This window comes from Perca flavescens, chromosome 9 (assembly GCF_004354835.1).
Source record: "Perca flavescens isolate YP-PL-M2 chromosome 9, PFLA_1.0, whole genome shotgun sequence".
NCBI lineage: Eukaryota > Metazoa > Chordata > Actinopteri > Perciformes > Percidae > Perca > Perca flavescens.
In genome coordinates, this window is record NC_041339.1 from 16,356,738 (window position 1) to 16,380,370 (window position 23,633).

At 41.3% G+C, this 23,633-nt stretch overlaps 1 long non-coding RNA gene across 2 annotated transcripts in view; it reads right to left on the reverse strand.

Annotated features, from left to right (window-relative positions):
* The window catches only part of LOC114561103 (uncharacterized), a 58,542-nt gene extending 40,253 nt beyond the window's left edge, over positions 1 to 18,289 (reverse strand). For both annotated transcript variants that reach the window (XR_003693315.1, XR_003693314.1), the window contains exon 1: positions 17,764 to 18,289. This is a non-coding gene — a long non-coding RNA (uncharacterized LOC114561103). The remainder of the gene's footprint in view (positions 1 to 17,763) is intronic.
* Between the last annotated feature and the right edge of the window lie 5,344 nt (positions 18,290 to 23,633).

Sequence of the window (23,633 nt, forward strand, 5' to 3'; positions counted from 1 at the left end):
CAGAGCGTCTGAGGCAGTAGAGAAGAAATCTTACTTCAAATATGAAGAGATTTTTTTTTCATTCTTATAGAATATTTATATATGTGTCTCTATTGTTTCTTACCTATTGTTTCTCCTCAACACTTTTTGGATATCCTAATAATTTGAATGATTCTTCTTGTAGGATGACGGGTTTACAGACTTAACCCTACACACTAAGATTTTTTGTGACATTCACAACTTGAGGTATACTTTTTTTCTGAAAGTGCTCCGCTCATGAGCTGTGACACATAATTGTGTTTATAACATTAGCATATGTGTTCCTTTACTATGTCCCCACTATACTCCTTAATACCATATTTCTTGTCTTCTGTTTCCTTCTATTGGTGCATGTTGGTCTACTGTTAGCATGCTCCTTTATACTTAACAGTTTTTATCTTGATCAAAGGGCAGAAAAACTTGTCTTGTAATCTTAACAAAGGCTTTAAATAGAGAACAAGGAGAGTTCTTATGGTCTCCTTTTATGTTGGTCAGTTGCCTTGAAGCAGTGCTTTCAAAAGTTAACCACAATGATTTGCTGTATTTTGACTTGTACAACACAGTCAATTTTTGTGGGCAGATTAAATCAGAAGACCTTGAATCCAACAAGCCATTTAGATTTGGCTCCCCTTCCTATGTCACATGGAGGCTCATTAAAATACACTGCCCTTCTTCCACAGCTTGAGAACTACCTTTGCAAAGGTGAGCCATATTTTTCTCGCAAGCCAATCAGAGCAGACTGGCCTTTTCAGGTGTGTGTGTGTGTGTGTGTGTGTGTGTGTGTGTGTGTGTGTGTGTGTGTGTGTGTGTGTGTGTGTGTGTGTGTGTGTGTGTGTGCGCACGTGCTAAAACAGAGCAATTTCAGACAGAGGGTGAAGACAAGTATATTTAGACAGACAGTATGAGGAAAAATGTGTTGTTAAACATTAAAGCATGTAAGCGTGTTCTAGTAGAAACCTAAAAAAGGGCACGATAAGTCTCCTTTAAGTATAGAATAACAGATTCAGAACTAAAGTGAAGATGTGAAAGACCGGTAAGTGTGAGGTAAGGCAACACTAAAAAGTTAAGAAGTTAAATTACACTAAGAAATTAAGAAGTTGTATTATTTAACATAATGATCGTCACTGATTGACAACTACTCTTCAACAATAAATGCAAGTTGCATCATAAACCTTTCCTCCAGGTCTGCTCTGCCGCATCTTTAACTAAAGGGAAATGGTTGTTTTTTTTGTAGGGATGCACCTTACGTTCGGCCACCGAAATTATTCGGTAGAAAATAGCAAAATAAAGTACTTTTGTGTTTGGCCGAATAAGTGAAAGGGCCGAATAAATTTGAAGTTTTAAGTGAGTGAGAGGAGTGCACACTTTATAAATGCAGCAAACATTACATCCTAGGTACTGGTCTGCTCCGCACACAAGCGCCGACAGCGAGAGACGCTGCGTCTCATGTCCCCGGCCAGACCGGGGTCGGGAAGCGTCAGTATTGTTTGTAGTTGCAGTTGAAGCCACCGAGGCTTGAGAAACTTATTGTCCACTGTTAACGCACTATACATTGCTTTGCTCTCTCTCTCTTTTTCCTCTCGCTTTTCTCTCACACAGCACCACCCGTAGGCTACTCTACTCTCAATGCCCGCTCCACACGCTCACTGACGTCACCCAGGCAACGCACCTTGCCATTCTTGCTCTAACTTACTCTACTCTCGTAATGAGGAACGGACTTTCAGGTGAGAAAGCAGAGAAGCTACTCTTTTTATAAAGAAGAACCTGCCACTTTTCCTTGCACTTTTTGTTGTAGGCATAGAGAGTATCATTCCATTTCAGTTTCAGCAGACAGTTATAGCCTAATATAGTCTATTCATGGAGATGGCCAAACTGTTTTATTTTACTTATTTATTTATTTGAAGTAATATTGTGCTTGAATGTTAAAAAATGTTCAGTGTTAAATACATATTTTTTAATTGTAGTTTTGTAATTGATTTTCTCTTTTGAAAAGCAAGACAAAATAGCAAAAAGCAGATTTGGAATGTTTAATTTATGCAAGGATGAAAAATCTGGAAAAATGGAAAGAAACGCGTTTGGTTATTCAGTTTTTCATTTTGTGTGTTGGTGTAATAGACAGCATGTCTAGACTGAATGGCTCTGGGGTTTAAGGAGGAGAACAGAGAAGATGTCATTGAAGCAGCAGTGAATGGAGACTCCTGTAGTACAGAGAGCTTGACCTGCCCTAACAGCACCTATAGGTGACATTAACACAGGGATAGGGAGAAAGGGGCCTCCTGTCGCAGATAATCGCTGCTTTGAGCAAGACGCCGCTGAGTTGAATGACCCCACTGCTAAAGCCTTGTTCTTTTTTTGTTACACACACCTGTGTAAATACAGTGTGTATTCTTTGCATTGTAGTGACGCTTAATATGACAAAATGGTTACACGCAGTACAATAACAGTTACTCACGGTTAAGACATAAGACTTTTTTTTTTTTTTATTTAAATGTTTTAAGAATTTATTATCATATTAAATTAGGAAATTTAGACAATCTTATTTCATTCCAAATGCTTTCATCAATTAATTGTATTTTATTTTGTTACTTCCTTGCTTTCTTATGCATTTTCCTAACACACCAGATAATCCCTAAATAAACAGAATTTCCCAAAAAAAAAAAATTTGCTTTTCCTCAGCTGCCTCGGAGTATTTATGCACGACGCCAAATCATTAGGCACAAGTGTATGTGTAACGCCGCCTCATTAGCTAATCAAAGCAGAGCCTCAGACATGTGAGGAGAGACGTCTCAATAGGCAGAGGAGGACATGGTAAGATGAGGGAAGAGCCATCTTGGGGATTATCTCAAACTGATGTGCAGTTATATCTCTCTCTCCATGCCACAACACAAACTCGAGCTCAACGAGTGATCAGGAGCCTCATTTATAAAAGTCTCTTGTGCGCAAATTTGCTCAAGGTCAAAGTTCTGATTTATAAGTGATTTACAAAAGCGCTAATGTCTAAATCAGTGGTTTGCATTAATTATTTTTCCAACACTTATACAGAAAGCTGTTGACCTTGCTTTAAATTGATTTACCACAAGTAAAACCAGCTCAAAATCACTGGCAATCACAGCCATGCCACATCATGGTTGTGCGTTTTCATTTATGTGTTAATGAGTTTGAATAGTACTGAAGAATATAGGACACCGTTATCGTTCTACAAGTCTGGGGGGACAGAAAAACAGGGACAGGTTGATGAAGTATGTCAGGGGTCGGCTTTGTTATGGGTATGTATTTGAGAGGGCTAGTGCACATTAGTGACCAATGTTTTATCCACTTGTGTGCCAAAGCATAAAAGTAGTCACATAATGGAGGGGCTCAAGTGTTTGTATCCGTTTTTTAGATATTACATGAGTCATAACAGTTTTTATAAGAGTTGCGGTACATTAGGGGAGAACAGGGCTATTTTGGGGTGCAACTAAGGCCGGCTACACACTGGATGCGTGGCGTGAGCGTGTCAGCTGCGTGGCAGGTCCGTTTTTACTTCGGCTCCCATGTTAACAGGTTAGAGCTTACACACTTCCTGCGTGACACGAACGTGTCGGGCGCGGCTCGAGCCGCACCGAAAACGCGTGCATGCTAGAAATAGGACCGACACTTATTTTTCACGTGACACGCAAGCGTGTTGGAAGCGTTTCCAGGCCAAATGGAATAGGAAAAGATGTTTATGTCATTTTGACACAAATACATTTAATAAATGACATGCTGATGTTTGAAAGTCTCTAGGTTTTGACATAAATGCAGATATAAATGTAATTAAAAAAAATTATAATTATTGATTTTCAAATATTGAAATGTTGTCTTTGCTGTAATCAAATCAGTATATATTTGTTTAACATGAAGTATACTAGGCTACTGCTTGAGTGCAGTAAATCAATGGGAAACATACATGTGTACAGACAAGGCTAGCAGCGCCACATCAGACACGTTTCTGGTGTTCAAAGACACAGAAAATGCCATGCAGCCACCACGCAACAGAAATGCCACGCTCACAGCACGCATCCAGTGTGTAGCCGGCGTAAGCCTGCATTCACACTGCCAGCATCGGCCACCAGACGGTGCAGCGAAAAACGCAGGTCTACCTATTCATGAATGAATGAATGGGGTTAGTGCGTTTAGGCTGCAGTATAGGCTGACTGTTTCCTGCAACAACAAAGCCCAGTTACTCTGTCTCTTTTCTTTATCTCTTTCTCCGGGAAATGAAGCTGCTTTCAAGTGCGGTCGGAATCGTCGAGATCTATAAACGATTCTACTCCATCCCTGTTACCCTCCTTCTCTGTCCCATTCTCCAACTTCCATCTGTCTCTTCTCACTCCTTGCATCAACTCACATAAGGTCACGGAGAACTCATTGCACACACGTTACACAAACACATCTAACCATGATATGAAGTGTTATATTTCACACCTTATCAGATTTTGATACTGCAAACAACAGTAATCTGCAGCTACTGCAGAAAAAGATGCCAAGCCTGGCTGCCTCTTATCAGCTATTTAGAGTGCCAGTAAACATAAATGATTGACACCATTTCCACCTCCACAAGCATCACCATCATCACTATCAGTCATCAAAACCCATCGCTGTATCAAACAGTGGGAAGGTGTCAAACAGGGAGGTCCAAGCTGAGTGTCTGTGACAAAACAGCGCCCACTGCAGCTGGTTAGGATGCACTTTCTTCCATTTGAAGGGTACTATTTTGTCACTCTACTCCATATCCTGTTGCCTTTAAATGATGCACTCTAAGGTTGTCTGATAGTATGTTCATTATATGAATCTCTGCGGGTGTCATAGCAATGTGCCCACCTGTCTCCATTCCCTCTGAGGGACAAACATTCTGGGTGGAGGACAGGAATGAGGAGCATCTGAAGGGGTGGCTGTGGAGTCATCTTTCCCTTTCCAGTCACCAGGGTCCGAAATTAACACTCGCAAAATGTGGGTAAATTTTTTGGCGAAAAAGTTTGTCGAGTAAATCTCAGAGGGCTACCCGCCACATGGCGAGTAAATGTTCGTACCAAAATAGTTCTGTTTTTCAGTCTTCATTTTGGCGAAGGTGAAAATTTCTGCTGCTTTGTTGTCTGCATGCCGGGGGCTTTGCGGGGGCGGGCCGACACACGCACACACACAAACACACGCCGGCCACCACGTCACGTCTGTTTACTGATAGCTATAGTTTACCTCGTATCGTTTACCATTGTAGTAAGTGGCGATTTTTGGCAGCCAGCCTTCCAAAAAATAGAACAATGAAATTAAATGTTAACCGATCATTAACCATTGACCGACAAGCAGGAAACGGAGTCTCGGTTCACCTGTCCGGGAGGCTCGGGCACATTTTCCGCACTCCGTGTCCGCGGACAGCTGTAGGCTTATACTGGTTAATGCTCTGTGCATTGTCGGACACATGCAGACATTTTCCTGAAAGCGCTTGCGAGACTGACAAGTCCACAGCAGCCCGTGGCGTTTATGTCTGAGCGTGTCTCCAACGCCTCCACCTGCAGGTTGTTAACTATGTGTCTGCCTGGTATACTCTCGAACGGCCAATTTAACTCGCCGGTCCTCATCAATATAGTTTCCTGTGTCACGTAGCTCTAACAAGCAGAAAAAAAAAAAGAGGAGCTTAAAACGCAACTTGCTGGTTCAAAGTTAGGACTAGCAAGTGAATTAGCAGTTAAGAAATAGATTGTATAACCTATTTAAATTTGTATCATGCAAAAGACGTTTTTTAAAACTTTATATTTTTTATTAATATTGGTTAATATTGATAATATTAGGCTTATCGGTCAAAAATCCTATTGTCGGTTAACGGTTAAACGGTTAATCATTAACATCAATCCCTAACAGCAGGACTTGTAACCCCAAACATCAAGTTACAAAAGAAACTGAAATTTGGCCGGTAAAAAATATGCTTGGCTGGTGGATTTTTCATCTACCCGCCAACTTGGCCGGTGAGTCCAAAAGTTAATTTCGGACACTGCCAGTCACACCGAAATGTCACATCCATCTGTTTGTCTGTCTGTCCTATATAATGCCTTAGACAAAATGGGCACATTCAACTTAAGAGAGCCACAGAAATTTGTCCAAAACCAGCAGCACTTTTTTTCTCAGTTCAAATATTATGCTATGAGTTTTTATGACTCATGGTTATACAGCATTTCTTTTATGATGGCGCAAACTGCTGCGTAAAGCACAGTGACAGCAGACAGTAACAGAGAGAGAGACCATGACAAAGGAAGCAAAGGTGCAAGAGTAGTCAGGGGGGAAAAAAAATCATGCAAGTAAAACAAACTTTTAGACTGAATTTTGGCATTTCTTTTCATCTAACCGAACACATCATTATCAATAAAATCTGGAAACTCGAGCCATGAGATGGGCAAATAAAAAAGAGAAACAAAAAGACGGACAAAGAGTGAGAGGGGGAGACAGACAGCTACAGAGGGGGTTGATGTTTGTGAAGGGGAACATGAAGTGGCAGACAGAGTATTCAGTGTCAGGGTTGGGTTAGGTTTCCAGCCTCAGCGTTGTCAACACTTTCACTCCTTTCGCCTGGCTCTGCGTCGCTCTGCGCCCCACCATGCATCGGGCAGGATGGGGTTCGCCCTCAGAACAGGAGCTGGCGTCGACCCCGGTGCCAAAACCACTCTGACTTTACAACACATGGAACCTGCGAACATGACACCGGCACTCGGTGGAAAACAGCATGCAGGACCAATTCCGTCACGGCCCGGGCCATCTGAAATGAATGTTCTCGCCCCACATCGCTTGATCCTGTTGATCCATCCCTTTACTCGTGCCAGGTTTAGATTTCCCCCCCTCACAAACACATTTTGTCACACATGAGCCCTCTGGATCAAAGCTTAATAAATTTACAATGCTTCACTTTTGACTGTGTTTAACTTATGTAGTCGGACTTACCATGGGTGCATGTGACAGAGATATCCACTTGAGAGACAGCACGAGAAGTAAATGAATCAGAAGATCAAGGATTAAGGGGTGTGGCCAGCATAAGAGAAAGAGCTGACTGTGAAGATCTGAAAGAATATTTCTGAGAGTAATACTGAAGGAGCGAGAACATGTGTGCTTGCTAAATGCTGTTGTGGGAAACCAATAGGGGTGAAGTAACAGTGTAAGAAGGGATAGGGTCTGTGGCTGCTAGTGTTTAGGTTTAGCAGCATCTGATGACAGCTAGCTGTTCTTGAATGAGGCTTCAAGCTGCCCACACTGCTGCTACAGCCTGAATAAGAATTACCAAAGCATCAAAAGAACACTGCAGGAACACTGTATGTTACAGCATGACTGACAACTGACTGGATGGGTGATGAAAAATCTTTGCCGCCACAGCACAAGAAAAAAAAAAAAAAAAAAAGACCATTGGTAGTTACTGGATGTTACTGGACTGAACTTTAGTTCTAAGAGTACGAGAACTGCAAGGAGAGGAAGAGGGCCAGTGATCACATTGGCAAAGTTTAGAAAAATGCAGTGCAGTGAGGCTACAGCCACGTCATACACAAGACGTATATAACACGGACCTGCCGATTCACATTCAACCCGAGTTGGACCAGTTCATATAAGACAGCTGTGACTCTGTCACTGTTAGTAGAGTGATTTCTCAAAATGTTAAACTATTCCTTTGGTGGCATCATCCCACATCTCTAAACTTAAATGGAGCTCTCTGCTTGCTGCGTTTTTCTTAGCAAGAGCCTTTATGAAGTGAAACACTTAAGCTTTCAGTGCTTGATGCCTTTTTTATTAAGCCTGGATATTTTATGGTCAAGAGGAATGAGTTATATTGGCTAAATGCAGTCTGTTGTTTTAGGGCCCGTGCGGCTACTCGATTAGAGTAGTCATTTTGGTCTTCACCTCATTCTGCAGCCCATAAAGAGCAAAACCTCAGAGAATGTGCATGTGTAAGCTCAGCATGGAATAACAATGACACAAGAATAGAAGCAAGGAGTCTGAGGGAAAGAAAACTGATTGAAAAATAAGAATAGAAAAAAAAAAGGATCAAACAGCTTTGAGGGAAATATGAGATGCTTTTGATTGTTCCCACAGTTGGATACTTAGCATAAGAACCCCTTTCTCTTTCAGACTTTCTTACATGCACACGCGGCTATTAACACACACCGCCGATCATGCTGACCACCCAGCCAGTGGCCCCTGGCCCCCACCTCTCACCTCGCTCAGGGACGCTATAGCTGAGAAAACCTACACCATTCACTTCCTTTCTCCCCTCCCTGCCTCCCTCCCTCCTCCGTTTTTCCTCCCTCCCTCGCTCAGTACTCCCATTCATGTTGTAACAACTCGTAAAGGAAGGAGACTTTGACCCCCTCAGTAAAAAGTTCCCAATCTCTTTCGTTCATCTGCTGTGTGTCGGAGGGTTGGGCAAGTTCAGACCAACTCTCCTGGGGAGGACGGCTGTGTACTGACTACCTGTTCAAAGTTCCATTGTAAATGTCCAAGTTGGTCAAATTGGTTTTAATAAAATAAACTACAGAATTGTATTATAACCCTTTGCAAATGCTTGGGATTTATTTTAAATGCCATGGCCCGTCCTTTTCCAGCAAAGAAAACCAACCAAAGTACAGGGCTCAACGCTAACTTATTAAAGTGGCATCAGCTTTTGGTTGCTGAAAATTGACAATAAATACGTTTGCCATGTTTTAAACTGCCTATATTTGGAGCAATTAATTTTTTTATGTAACTATACCATACATGTAATAATAAAACAATGAGAGAATGGCTTGTAATATAATTTTCCATCCTTCTCATATAGGTGTGCAACGGATCACACAACTCACGGATCGGATCCTGGTTTTGAGTCCCAGATCGATCAGCACAAAAAAGGGGGGAAATTTAAAGGATTATTAAAAATGCAATAATAACTTTTAACAATAACTTCTTTCACCAGTAAATTGGCATGCGCAGACATTTAAAGTGGCACCGTAATGAGGCACCGAAATCCACGTTGCTATTCCGTCCGGTAGATACCGGGCACCAGTGCCATATTAGCACCGGACTTTAACATGCAGCATTAACGTGAACAGAAAACTGCGCTGCCTGTATATCTTCACGGCAAACGTGCGTGTGGAAAGCGGTCGCACAACAGCTGAAATGTAGTGCTCAAACGTAGTGTTGAAACTTTACGGAGACAACCAATTAAATATTGACTTCTTTTTTGTTTTTATGTTAAAAAAAAAACAAACACAAATATTAAACAGGTGGTTGCCAAAGGGTGCAAACAGAGGCCACAAAATGGTTAGCAACTGACTCAATCTGGTTGCCAAGGGCAATCAGGCACCTGTTACTGTCGAGCCCTGAAGTAAGGTTAAAAAGGAGGGAAAGATGAAAACACCATAATCCTTACAAACCAAAATTGTCATATGACAATCATTGCTCTTAAATTACTAAGAAAGCAATAACTCATTTTCTCACAGCAGTATCTAACTGCTTTGACACAGTGATTGTCATTAACTGACTCAATGAAGCATTGCATCTTGGTAAACAAAATGGGTTATACTTTTCTAATGGACTGTATTAAACTCAGAAACATTCATCAACATGCAATAATTATCAATTATTGTGTAAATCCCTACCTGTAATATTACAGCACACTAATTTAACCTTTAGTGTTTTACCAATTTGGTATTGTCACAATGTTAAAATAATTAGTAACAAAAGAAACTTTGGATTCATTTAGTAACAAGGTCATTCTCAAATTTTAGTTAAACATATCAACTGTATCACTAACCCTGATGGATTCTGCATCATACGGTTTAGTCTGTTGATGTACACTTACTCTCAAGTCAAACTACCTCTGCTTTGACATTCAAACTGGATGTTTTTCAACTGTGGTACTGGACGAGGCAGTGTGTTTTCAGTTTAAATGTCATTGTGGTGTGGTGATGAGATGAGATTTCATTCTTCAGCCTACAGTAAATGAAGTTCCAAACCCCACAGTGCCAGTGCCTGCATGTGAACAGAGAAGATTTGATGAAGCAAATCCAACTTCAGCCACAACCCTGTATCAAAATTCTCCCTGTACAGTACCGTCACACATGTGTGGGGGAGGGGGGGGCAACCACACACAACACAATTATTTAAGGGTAATAAACACCCATCTGCACATTAAAATAAAGTACTATAATGGTCAATGTTGCTGATCTGGAAATGAGGCCTGTACTAGCTCTTATTTGTGTGTGCACACACCTGACAGACACTCTATATCAGCATGTTTTGTAAAAACAAAATAAAGTCAGTATTCCAAAATCAGTATTAACTCTTTAAAGGTGCTGTAGGTAGGATTGCAAAGATCCAGGACTTAGCCAAAAAATTAGAAAATCGACAACTTCTCATTCCCTCCCCACTTTCTGCTAAAGCCCAAAACGGTCTCCTAAGCCCCTCCCCCCACAAGGGAGAATGAATGTGTGTAAATGAGCAGTGATTGACACGCAGTTAAGACTAGTTTGCAGGTATGTAGTTTTATAAGTCTTACCTACTGCACCTTTAACCAGTAGCTACGCACACAGAGCTATAAGGACCAGGTGCCACAGACAATGTGCATCCATATGACCAGCAAGCTTCCACATGATAAACTTTTTGGTTAATGGCAACAAATCAACTTCCCCGTTTTAAAAAGGTAAGTAACTGAGTGAAACTCGGATCATCCTCCAGCCTGTTAAAAACACCAGACCAGATGTGTTTATCAACAACAGCAGTAACACATTAGTTTATTTATGTGTAGCAATGATGCTGCTGCCTTTTTGAAACAGACTGGCCATCATTTATCAACCCAACGTAGAAACCAGCGCAGATATGACGCTTCGCGTGTGATTCGTGAAACGTTCGTATCACATCAATCAGAGCGTAAGAATGGTCGTACATTGATAAATGCAGCGGCTGGAAACAATCTTAATTTAAATATCACGCCCCAAAATATTCTCGGTTTTGAGGCCTCGCCCCTACAATTTACGACATGGCAAGACGTAATCCGGCTGAGAAGCGGCACTTTTCAGAGGTGGAGATTGAAACCCTGATATCTCAGGTTCATTTGCGTGCGTCAACGTGTGTACTATTTGGCAGCCTGAAAACTGGTATTAAAAGAAAGAATGCGGAATGGAAAGAGATCACTGATGCCGTAGTAAATAGTAGACTCCAGCTAAAGTTTATTTAATTTATACATCCTTGACATAATATGCTATAGTCCTAATAGTAATATTACTTGCTTATATTGCAATCTCTGAGGCCTACAATAGGTGTACCTATATTTAAATAAACACAGTAGTGGAGTTTATGCATTGTCTTTTATTTTACTCATGTTTTTTTTCATGAGTCAGAGCCAGGCAAACCGAGTTTAAACTTGACGTGAGATTTGATCGTAGCCTCCGCTCATATCCATATTGCTAAATGCCGACCTTTGCGGTGAAATGACCATACGCCGGTTTTACCCTTGTTTTCTATCGTACGTTGGTTTCGTAAACGAGGGCCACTGTGTTTTACCTGTGAGTGATCAACTTGTATATCAGAGATCTGTGCACAGGTGTGTAAGGATACTAGCGCTGAACGATTAATCGTTTTCAAATCAAACTCGCGATTTGAAAGAACACGATTAGCTAATCGTGAATACCGCGATAAATCAAATGTGCAATATTTAGTTGAATGTTTGGTTTAACATTTTTTATTCCTCTTTATTATTATATCTACTGTTATTTCATAAGATACTGTACATGCTGGAATAATGTTACATATCACAGATTCAATGTTCCATGGTTATTAAAAGAAAAACACTTATTACTTGCAATACATATCGATGTTTTCATACTTGCATAAGAATATAGAGCAGTTGTGATGGTGTCTAATGTTATAATGCTCCATGACATGTTTTATCTGTTACACAGGGAATACTGAACTTTAGCAGAATCGCAATATCTGGCAGAAAAATCACAATAACATTTTGCCCCAAATCGTTCAGCCTTAAAGGAACACGCCGACTTATTGGGAATTTAGCTTATTCACCGTAACCCCCAGAGTTAGACAAGTCGATACATACCCTTCAAATCTCCGTGCGTGCTGTAACGCTGTCTGACGGTTCCAGCATTAGCTTAGCCCAGCACAGATCCTGCAGGTAACTGGTTCCAACTAGCCTACTGCTCCCAATTGTGACAGAAGTGACAAAATAACGCCAACATGTTCCTATTTACGTGTTGTGATTTGTAGAGTCATAGTGTGTACAAAAAACAACGTAACATGAGACACAGCCATCTTCTAACAGTAAACAAACTGGGAACTATATTCTCAGACAGGCTTGCTGCGAGCATATCACTCCGCCCAAGTACTATATTCTTCCGCCTGAGAATACAGTTCCCGGTTTGTTTACGGTTAGAAAATGGCTGTGTCTCATGTTATGTTGTTTTTTGTACACGCTGTGACTCTACAAATCACAACATGTAAATAGGAACATGTTGGCGTTATTTTGTCACTTATTCAGAGCAGTAGGATTACTGGAACCATTACCTGCATGTTCTGTGCTGGCCTGATGTCGCTGGAGCCGTCAGACAGCATTACAGCACACAAGGAGATGAGAAGGGTATGTATCGACTTGTCTAACTCTGGGGGTTACGGTGAATAAGATAAAGTCCCAATAAGTCGGCGTGTTCCTTTAAAGGATACAGAATCTAAATCTTTGCACTAACAAGCAGCCCTCAGCTGTTGTGTTCACTGTTGCTAAGTGAACACAAACATGAAGCAGGAGAAGTTCAGTGAGCATCCAGTGTGTTTTGGATACCGAATATTAAGGGGAAAGAATTTGCTTTCTTTTAGCTATTGAAGACATTTGATAACCAGTCATTATAAATATTGTAATAATATATCAAATAGCTCCCGTATTTCATATATTGGATGGAAGTGGGGGTGTCATTTGTTGAGAACTAATAACTTCAGCTTCAACACTTTAAAAAGCATTTTATTTTGTAATTACCTGTCATTTAAATGGTCCAACAAAGCATGGATTGGGCCAGAGTTATCTCTGGCCCAAAAAACATGCATGAAGAGAGTCAGCCAGACAGGACAAGTCAGGCAGTGATTTAGTAAAGGCAGCCAGAGCCATATGTGGGAGCAGTAGCAGGGGAACCAAACAGAGGTCAGAGGTCAAATGGGATTTGGGTTTCCGGCTTCTAGACCCCAGTGGAGCTCAAACATGTTTCCCTCGCCTCAGAAAACCATCATCTCTGCCTGGATCTGTTCTGCTCTGTGTCCTCTACCACTAACACACCTGTGTTTCTCTGTTTTTACTTTAATATGATCCAGAGCAGCTACTGCACCATTTGTTTCAGTAACACTGCCTAAATGCGGCTCACTGCCCAGCCAGAGGAACTGTTTGTAATAAGGATGAGACGAGGACACACAATTTAGCTGCAGTTGAGGTTGTTGTTCCTCTTGTTGTTTTCGCTGCAGTTGTCTCTGCTTGATAATTCTATTACAGGCTAACAGTTTCGAAAAATGAAATGGTAATTAAATTTCAATCTCTCCACTACTGCTCAACTTCATAAGAGCAAACATGTATAAAAAGCATGTAAAATGTGACATTGTGTGCAGTATGCAAAACTGTATTTCTGTGCAAAGATGCTGCCACATGTTTTTCATGTAGGCCTATGTTATTGCATGTGTGTGTTTTTCATGCATGTCATTGTTTGCATTACTCATGTCTGTCTGTAAACATGTGTTTTTGTGTATCCTATGTGTTGTACGTGTGTGTGTGTGTGTGTGTGTGTGTGTGTGTGTTTATGTGGGGGCAACTCCCACTGCTGCACTCTTTATAAACACATCAGTTGGGCTGACAGTGCACAGCAGGAGGGAGAGAGAGCCTTGAGACAGCCTGGGACAGAGGCCTCATAAAAAATCACTTCTAATTTATTTCCCTGCAAATTGGAAAGTGCACGCTCACACCTGACTAAATCATCACACGTCAACTGGAGACGGCCCCCCACTGCAAGCTGACGAAACCCGATCCCAGTTTTGCAGCGCAGGCCCAACCCACGCCTGGCAGAGAAAACACAGTGTCACACCGCATAAATAGACACTCCTTAATGGCTTTTGCAGATGTGCTGCTCCCGATAGCCCCTCGAAAGCCCTATCCCTCCCTCTCTCCCTCCCTCCCGCGCACTCAATCTGGCCCCAGCTAGCCAGCAGGGCATTATCAATTCCTTTATTTCAACACGTTTTTTGTGGTCCACGTGGCCTCCACATGCCCTCTTGTTCTTTCCCATCAAAACACCCTCTTCTTTCCATCCCTTTGCTCTTCTTTCATAGTCATTTCCCCATTTTTATTTCCGCCCCACTTCTTGATCTGTTTTTCCCCTCCCTTGTCTCATCCATCATTCCGCTACAAGGCATGAGCTTAGCAAACCTTTGGAAACACCTCCTTTCTTCACTTTCTTTCCTTCTTTCTCTCTGTCCATTTCTGATTATATGCTCCCCAATAGCTCTCTCTCTCTCTCTCTCTCTCTCTCTCTCTCTCTCTCTGTCCATTTCTCATTATATGCTCCCCAATATCTCTCTCTCTCTCTCTCTCTCTCTCTCTCTCTCTCTCTCTCTCTCTCTCTAACAATCATTATCTTATCCAAGGTGGATCAGATGAAACACACAGAGCATTAAACATGGCAAGCAGGGGTAGCATAAAAGATGCCAACAAAAGGCGTGTGCGTGCGTGTGTGTGTGTGTGTGTGTGTGTGTGTGTGTGTGTGTGTATAAGTTTCTGCATGAAGCAAGCGCTACTGAGGCCACCACAACACAACAGAGAGGCAAAGGAGGTCTAAAGAGTAAAGAAAAACCTTTCTAGACTCCATACAATAAAACACACTAACACTTTTTACACTTAGCAAGTTGGAAAAGTTGACATACCAAAAAAGAGAAGATGTGATAATTGGGATCGAATGTTGTGAATGAATGATGTCATGCTGCCACTTATCATTAGATGCCTCCACTTAGGGCTGAAACGATTCCTTGCCCGAGTAATTCAATTTTTAAAAATTGGTTCGGTTTCCTTTCACACAGAGAAAAATCCAAGCGTACCAAAATACATCACTACCAGTGACCTTATTGGTCAGATCTGCTCCGGGCTGGAGCCAGAAAGTAAATACAGGATGAAGGTCCTGTGTTTTGGACTAGTTTATATTTCTTGCATCCTTATGGTCAAACCAGCTCATTTCAAATAAATATTTTTTCAGACATTGGCCTTTTTTCAATATCACTTACTGCATACTACAGACGAATGCAGTATGCAGTACCTACTGCATTTAGTTCGGTTGAATCATACTAGAGTTTGTTTGCCCCACTGGTGTGTAGGGATGAGTCTCGAGACCCAGTTCTATTAGGACCCGGTTCCAAATTTCTCAAAACCCAAAAATCAATAAGATCCAAGCTTATCGCTACTGCTACCTAAACTGGTGGATCATTTAGCGTTATGCCTAAAGATAGATAAGTGTGTGAACCGGAAAACTGATTGACGAGCACAGTGTGTGTGTAAAGACCACAGGTAAAGACTAGCCTCCCCACCAAAAATCATTCAAAACATAGCGGGACTGGCTACCGACGGCAACGCTCTGTGGGCCGTTTAATCAGCTCGTTACCCTAACCCAGGCTTGTCGTATACGAAAAAAAACGGCATCGTTTTTCGGGCTCTATGTGCAATTAATCCAAACTGTTACATCTAAGATGGATACACTTTATGTCCATAATCAATACATTTTCGGTCGTTTATCGCCGCAAGCTTTGATGCCAACCGCCATTTTGTGTTTCCCATGATGCTCTGGGAGACCATTCTGACCAATCAAAAGCTTGTTTACGTCTTGCCAACCAATGGAAGGCTGGTCCGTCATTGCAGATGAAACAAAGATCGTATATAGTGAAGAGGAATCACCCGAGGGCAGAATAGTTAGCTATGACCATAAGTTCAAAAATACATAAGGGGGTTAAAACAAAAACAGTGACAGAAGAAATCTAACAGTCACGGACTCACAGTTTGTGCAATAAAAGCAATAATAGTTCTGTTAAGATATTAAGATGTTAAGAATTTGTCCGCCAAATAATATAAAAGAATTGATAACGATAATAAAGACTCTGATTGTTAAGCAGTCTCGAAAATGGTATCAATATCAATAAAAAGAAATGATCCCCATCCCTACCGGTGTGGTTCGTTTGGGCAATTGAGAACGCGGCAATCGCACTCGGATGCCCACCAAAAGCAGACCAAACGAGAGTACCGAGACCTGCTTGATAACGTGGTCTCAGAACGCTTTTTATCTAACTCTGGAGCTGTCCGTTTGTGGTGAGAACGTGATCCGACCTCGAACCACAGCAACTATATAAACTCCACAAGTCTGAGATAAGGTCTCCTGTTGTCCGGTGTGCTAAGCAATCGGCGATGCGGCAGAACATGCAAACTGTAGCAGCTTGCAGGGTTTCTCTCACAGAAATAGACAGCAGTAAAGCTCGCCATCCGTCACTCACATCTCCGTGGTCAAACCAGCCGTCGCTAAAGTTGGACACCGGCGCGACGTAACAACAAGAGGATGTATCGTGTCGGATTATTTAAATGAAATTAGATGGTTTGACCACGGAGATGCAAGAAATATGCATTATTCCACACAGGACCTTCTTTCTGTATTTACTTTATTGCTGCCGCCCCAGGCACATCTGACCAATAAGAGGAGTGAACGTTCTTGCGTGATTTGTAATAACGCATTTTTGTCAACTGGATTTTACCAGGTGTGAAACGAAACCCAACCAAGGGGAAATCGCCCCAAGTTTACAAACTCATAAACAGATTCGGACCAAAGCTAACAAACTATAGGTGTGAAATAGGGCTGTCCTCGACTAAAGAAATTCTTAGTCGACTAACACTTATACGATTTTGTCGACTAATCGATTAGTTGATTTAATTGACAGAGCTGTGCGCTTTGAGAGGTGGTTAAGACTAGAAAATCACAATAGTACTATATATGTAGTTAATTAACCATCTGTAAAACTGAGTTTCTCCACAATTAATCCTGCAAAAGCACCACTTTAAATCTCGTGTTTACCATAAATGTGCTCAGAAGTTTCTTGGAAATAAGTAATTAAGCATGAATAAGCATAAAAAATGACTAATCGACTAAAGAAATCTCAGTCGACTAAGACCAAAACGACCGATTAGTCGACTAATTGACTAAGAGGTGGCAGCCCTAGTGTGAAAACGCCTTCAAGAAGGTGTTGGTAAGGTTGTTTGGCCCGCTTTTGGTACACATCCGAGTGCGATTGCTGCATTCACACCTGCCCAAACGAACCACACTAGAGCGGAAAACGAACTCTAGCGCACTTCAACCGAACTAAATGAGGCTGGTGTGAAAGGCCCCTAAAACGCAGTGGACTGAGTTTAGTAGGGGTGCACGATTCTGAAAATGTCACAATTCAATATCGATTTTTAGGCTCAAGATTCGATTCAAAATCGATTTTCGATTCAAAAATGATTCTTTATTAAAAAAACAATTCACAGTATGTCAATGTAGTTACTTTTCCCATGTGATTGCAGTAGACATTCAATTTTGTTAAACATTGTTAAAAGGAAAATAATAACGTAATATATAAAGATAGATAGATAGATAGATAGATAGATAGATAGATATTATACACACACTATTTCGCTGTAAGCAATGAAAAGGGATGAAATGTTTAACTTACAGTTCTGTTACTGTCCTGGAGAGACGACTTGTGTCGGAGAGAAGAAGGTGACAGCAGGCTAAAATCTTCGTCAGAGGCACCCAAGGGCTTTTCTGGTCACAAATGGCGCTATCTAACATCTCATCATCTCATCTGAGAGCCCACACAGCTTTCCTGGTCACCGTGGGGCCCATCTGAACTTGAATACTGTGTTGGGTCCAAGCTCACACTCATTCTTGGGTCACTTTTTTTAGTAGCCACACAAATTAACTTCTAGAAACTATTGTTAGCAGCCTAGCTATGCGGTTAGCATCGTTACTTCGGCTAGCATAGCGGCCAACAGCTAAGCATTTTTAAGTAGCTAACTCACAGACTTTAAAAATACACACAGACGCACTGGCGTGCAACCTAATTAAGTGAAATTAGGTAAAAGAGTGTTGGGGTCTTAACACACTGCTGATATTTTATCTTGGTTTTTCGACTTCGTCCCGTTTTCTCTCACGCTCGCTCGTTCCCTCTCCGGCGATATTACGAATCCCACTATGGCCACGCCTAGACCCGCCCTTCAATAGCGTTCACACACTACTATTGGCCAGGCGTCCATGCTTACATGTACAGGTCCTATCCCCTGACCAATCCCCTAACCCTAACCTTTACCACGCGAGGTGAAATGCCTAACCCCAACCAATCGAGCTGCTTCTTGGCGTCTTTAGCCAATCACAACAATTATCACTGACAGACCAATACAATGAAAAGAGTTGAAACTAAACGTGAATTCTGTGTTTATATTTTAGTTAAGCCTAACTATTAGCCTTTGATATTATTTTGAACTGAGCTATTACTTATTCAGTTTTATTCAGGCCTATAGCATAATATCACAAATGTGCCCCATGGCCATGGGGCTTTACAATCTATACAACATACTGTATGACACCCTCTATATTTAGACCCTTTATGATCAAGTCCCTTTTTTAACTATTCATCTTACTTTATTCTATATAAAATTACTTTTAGATAGCTATTTTACTTGAATGGAATGCTATCATTTATCTGAGTTATTAGTGCTTGATTTATTGTGTAATCTTGCAATTCCCCCTTGCATATGTTTACATTTAGACAGTTGATGGAAACATCTAGCTAAATCACACTTTATTTTGCTAATAATACAGAAATTGCCTCAAAACTTAAACATAATAACGTTTTTTTTTGGCACAGCTCAAAGCAAATCTAACATAGAAAAAGCAGAAACTGACATCTAGCTTCCCCTCCAGAAAACATACAGCCGTTGTTTTTGCTGACTCATCAGAGTATGCAGAGCTCAACACGGCTGACTGATCAGTCATGCGTGTGTATTTTGACCTTCACCTTCCCACTACCAATACTGTTCCCCTTCATTATCTAATGGAGACTCTGGCTGAGGAGTCACAAACCAAACACAACAACAATTCCCAGCATGCCATGTAAAAACAAAGCATGGAAAGAGCGAAACAGATGAACCGTGTCATGTGCACTCCCACAAAAGTTCACAAGTAAATATGAGCCTGTTAAATGGTGCGAGGACTTACAAATGTGCATATACACACCATGTTCACACCAAGACACAGGTCTCCCCACAACATAAATTCAACATAAAAATGAGGAAGTATAAACAGAGGCAGACAAACGAACAGCGGGATAACATACTCTTGTGTTTTGGAAATGGTTTCTCTCTCTATGCTGAAGTGGACACTGTGAGGCCTGCTTGTTGGTCTTTGCTGATGTGCTTGGCTTGCGTTTGTAGTGCCTCTGTCTGTGTTTTATTGCAGGTACAGGACAGAGTGGTCAGATGTTCAGGTCACTCAGAAGTTTACAAACTCACCCCAAGGCCTTCAGGTTATAGCAGAGGGCAGCAACAGAGGCACGCTTTTATTTTTACAATGTCGTCCTGCTGTCCTTCTGTTTCGTTTTCACTGTGTCCCTGCTTTCTGCTTCCCCCCCCCCCATAGCATTTTTTAGCCTAAATGTTCAGTTGCACGCACATCTTACAGTAAAGCTGCAGAAACCAATTTTCTAAGTCAAACTTGAACATCCTATTGAATTGCTCTTACTCACCAACTGTCATGTGTAAGTGAAATATTCACTGCCTTTGGTGCTGATTTGGTAGAACAATTCTTCAGAGAAATATATGGCTTTTTGGCTTGCAACATGTTCTGAAGTAGCTGCCCTAGGCCATAGACAGTTTGACATCCTTTTAAACACATGAATAATATGCTAAAAATCTCCATCTGTCTACTCATCTCTCACATGCTCCTCTCTTGCTGTCAGGGATGAGTAACACAATCTCAGCTGTCTTTGTGACCAGATGTTCAACTCTGTATAACCCATGGCTGCATAATCCAGGCAGATCCCAGCCTGAGTCCCTGCTCGGCTCTCTCTCCATTGGCACTGTCACATCCTCATTCAGGTAAAGTCAATACACTTTTAAATCAAATCTCCTTTTAAATAAAGTTCCAAATAGAGCTTTCATCCAATTGTTTTATCCAATGTTGGATGTTCAGTTTGTGATATAGATCATATTATGCACTGCAGACCCGACCCTGTTAAAGGCCTCAACACCCATGGTGCACCCACACAGGTGTTTTCAATGATTTTGCCCGATTAAACTCTGGGGCCTTAAAAGTAATAGTTCATATTTAAACCCATTATTTCAAATCCCACCTATAGGATAGGACAATAATAGGTTATAGCAAGTTATGTTGGGAATAGAGCAACACTGATAGTTGCAAATAGGCCTTTTTCATTCTGAACATTTTGACATGTCCCAGTAAGAAAAGCAGAGCTGTAAATAATCAAATTAATGATGGCTGAATTCCATTTAGCTGCTTCAGTTTTAGGTTCCTGGTATATTGCACTTGGCTCACTGGCATCGCTTCCCGGGATACTTGCATAGAACAGATCCATGGTTAATGTGCTTTTCCTGTTATGAGAAGTCACAATGTCTGCTCCAAATAATAATAATAATAATAATAATAATAATAATACATTTTATTTATATAGCGCTTTTCATGGTACTCAGTGACACTTTACAGTAGAAACCAGAACATATATCACATTAAAAACAGATAAGCAATAAAACCAACACATAAAACAAGTATATTAGAAGCAATTAAAAACAATAAAACCAGTAACTATCAGGTGGGAAATGTAAGACTATTGTATGTGGAAAGCTAATCTGAAGAGGTGTGTTTTGTAGAGCTGCGAAGATTAATCGATTAATCAATTAGTTGTCAACTCTTAAATGAATAAACTATTTTGATAATCGATTAGTCGGTTTGAGTATTTTTTTAAGACAAAAGTAAAAATTCTTTGATTCCAGCTTCTTAAATGTGAATAATTTCTAGTTCCTTCTCTCCTCTGTGACAGTAAACTGAACATCTTTGAGTTGTGGACAAAACAAGACATTTGAGGAAGTCATCTTGGGCTTTGGGGAAACACTGAGCCACATTTTTCACAATTTTCTGACATTTCATAGACCAAACAACTAATCGAATAATCAAGAAAATAATCAACATTTTAATCGACTATGAAAATAATTGTTAGTTGCAGCCTTTTTTTCTGTGATGTGACAATAAAAATAAGCACAGTAATCAAAATGCCTTTATTGTCTGGAATAGACACTTGCATGGGGAGTTGTGGTTATAACACACACAGCCACAAATCCCCATGCAAACATTTGCTACGTTAAGCCATAGTTATGGTATGCTTATTCGACTAAAACCTTCTGTTGCAACAGGAAGTTTAAGTAAAGATAGCGGTATAAATGAACTGATGTTTATTTGTGATGGTATTTTAGTAGAAATGTTCTCATATCTATTTAGCAATACACTGGGTCTTAATCACTGCGGCAACTATAGCAGACAACCGTGCATACATTTGGTGCTAGCATGGCTTTAACATACAACACAGTGTACAGGGTTAGCTGGTTGGCCTATCCAGTGCAGCTGTATTTAATAAAGCACTAACTGAAAGTCCCAAATCTGAGAGGTTGCAAGTACATTTTTATTCACAGCAAATGTTGAAAATGAAAATGAAAAAGCACAGGTGTAACCAATAAGATTGGCTTTGTGCGATTGTGGCGGACCAGTAATCCATTCCAGTAAGCCAGCAGGTACAGTGCTGGCACCATGATTTGGGATTGATCCAAAATTTCTAAAATGTAGGTTGTTTCACTGGTGTCGCATGTTCAGTTTGCCAAAAAGAAATATTTTAATGGTGACCAGTAACTGTATTAACTGAACATGCCCGATATGACACAATACGCCTTTTAACTGCAGAGGTCATACGCATTGAAAACAAGAAGCATGTGAAGAAACATTAATCTCACTTGTTTTGTACATAAAATAAAATCTGTAATGATGTACTGTACATATGGACACCCCCAAACCCCCTCTCCCCTTTTCCCTCGACTGGAATTGATGTAGATCCCCAGAGTAGTGACCCAGCAACCTACAGACCAATTCCCTGTCCTCTCATATCCTGGTGTGTGCACAGAGGCCACTGGCCCGGCCAGGGCAGGTGAAGCCCTGAACTCCCATTACATAATGGCAGAGGAAGTCATCCGTCAGTGTAGTGGAGTGGGGTTTGCACTCAACTATGTCCCATTTTTTTCTCAGTGGGAGCTGCAGCTTCCAGCGTGTGAGGGTGACAGCACAGTGAGCCTGAAGTGTTTGTGTAAGCCTAAATCAGTTTGAGAGGAGTGGAAACAATCAAGGGAGCTCAGCTGTGTGTGTGTGTGTGTGTGTGTGTGTGTGTGTGTGTGTGTGTGTGTGTGTGTGTGTGTGTGTGTGTGTGTGTGTGTGTGTGTGTGTGTGTGTGTGTGTGTGTGTGTGTGTCCCTCCCTAATGATTTATTGTGACAAATGATCAGCCATAAACAAACAACAAGCAAGCCACCCGTCTGCCCACACAAACAAACAAACAGAGGAGACAGACAAACAGGCCATCAGGCAGAGTGACGGCCATGTTTATGATGATCAATCACAGTTAGGCCGTGATCAATGCATGCTTATTTAGTTGGGATCAACGATCAACGGTGTAATGTTGTGTGTGGCTGCATATTAGTGCCTGCACGCATGTCGGCATGTCCACCTGTGTTCAGGATTGTGTGTGAACGTGTTTTTGGTATGACTTTGTGTGCATGTGTATGCGATTGTGTGTGTGTGTGTGTGTGTGTGTGTGTGTGTGTGTGTGTGTGTGTGTGTGTGTGTGTATGTGTGCGCGCGCATGCATGCGTGATGTAACCCAAGCCAGAGCAGCACAACACAGCAGCATGTTCAAAGGCCCATTTGTATTATTACAGCTTGTCCAGCTGCTCAGGACAGACAAACAATACTTAAAGCTCTGAGCTGCAAAACACAGACCTCCCACCCCATCGCAGAAACCCCCGTGGCCCGGCCCGGCCCGGCCCGGCCCGGCCTAGCATCATGGCCCAGAAATGGACAAACAAACGCCTACAAATAGACAAACTGCCGCGCATGAGGGGAAGTTTTGTCCTGAAATGATGAATGCAAATTCCAATTATCATCAAAAGGAGCTCCTTTTTTGTTCTTCCACCAACATCTGGGACATTTCTACTGAATCTTGACCAAATTCTGCTCCCTATTTCACAGCCTCCCTAACTCATAAATCATATTTGTTATAGTTGAATGAATAAGGGAGTTTTCATGATGCTTTGTTTTGCAAGTTGATAATGTTCATTTATTTAAAATGGATATGGTATACTTGTGTCAACATTTGTATAGTGAGTGGCAGTAGCCCCCTCCCTGGTCCATCCTCTCCCCATGAACAGTATGGAAAGTGCCTATACATTTCTACACCACACTGTAATGAGTAACGCTAGCTCCTGTCAAAATA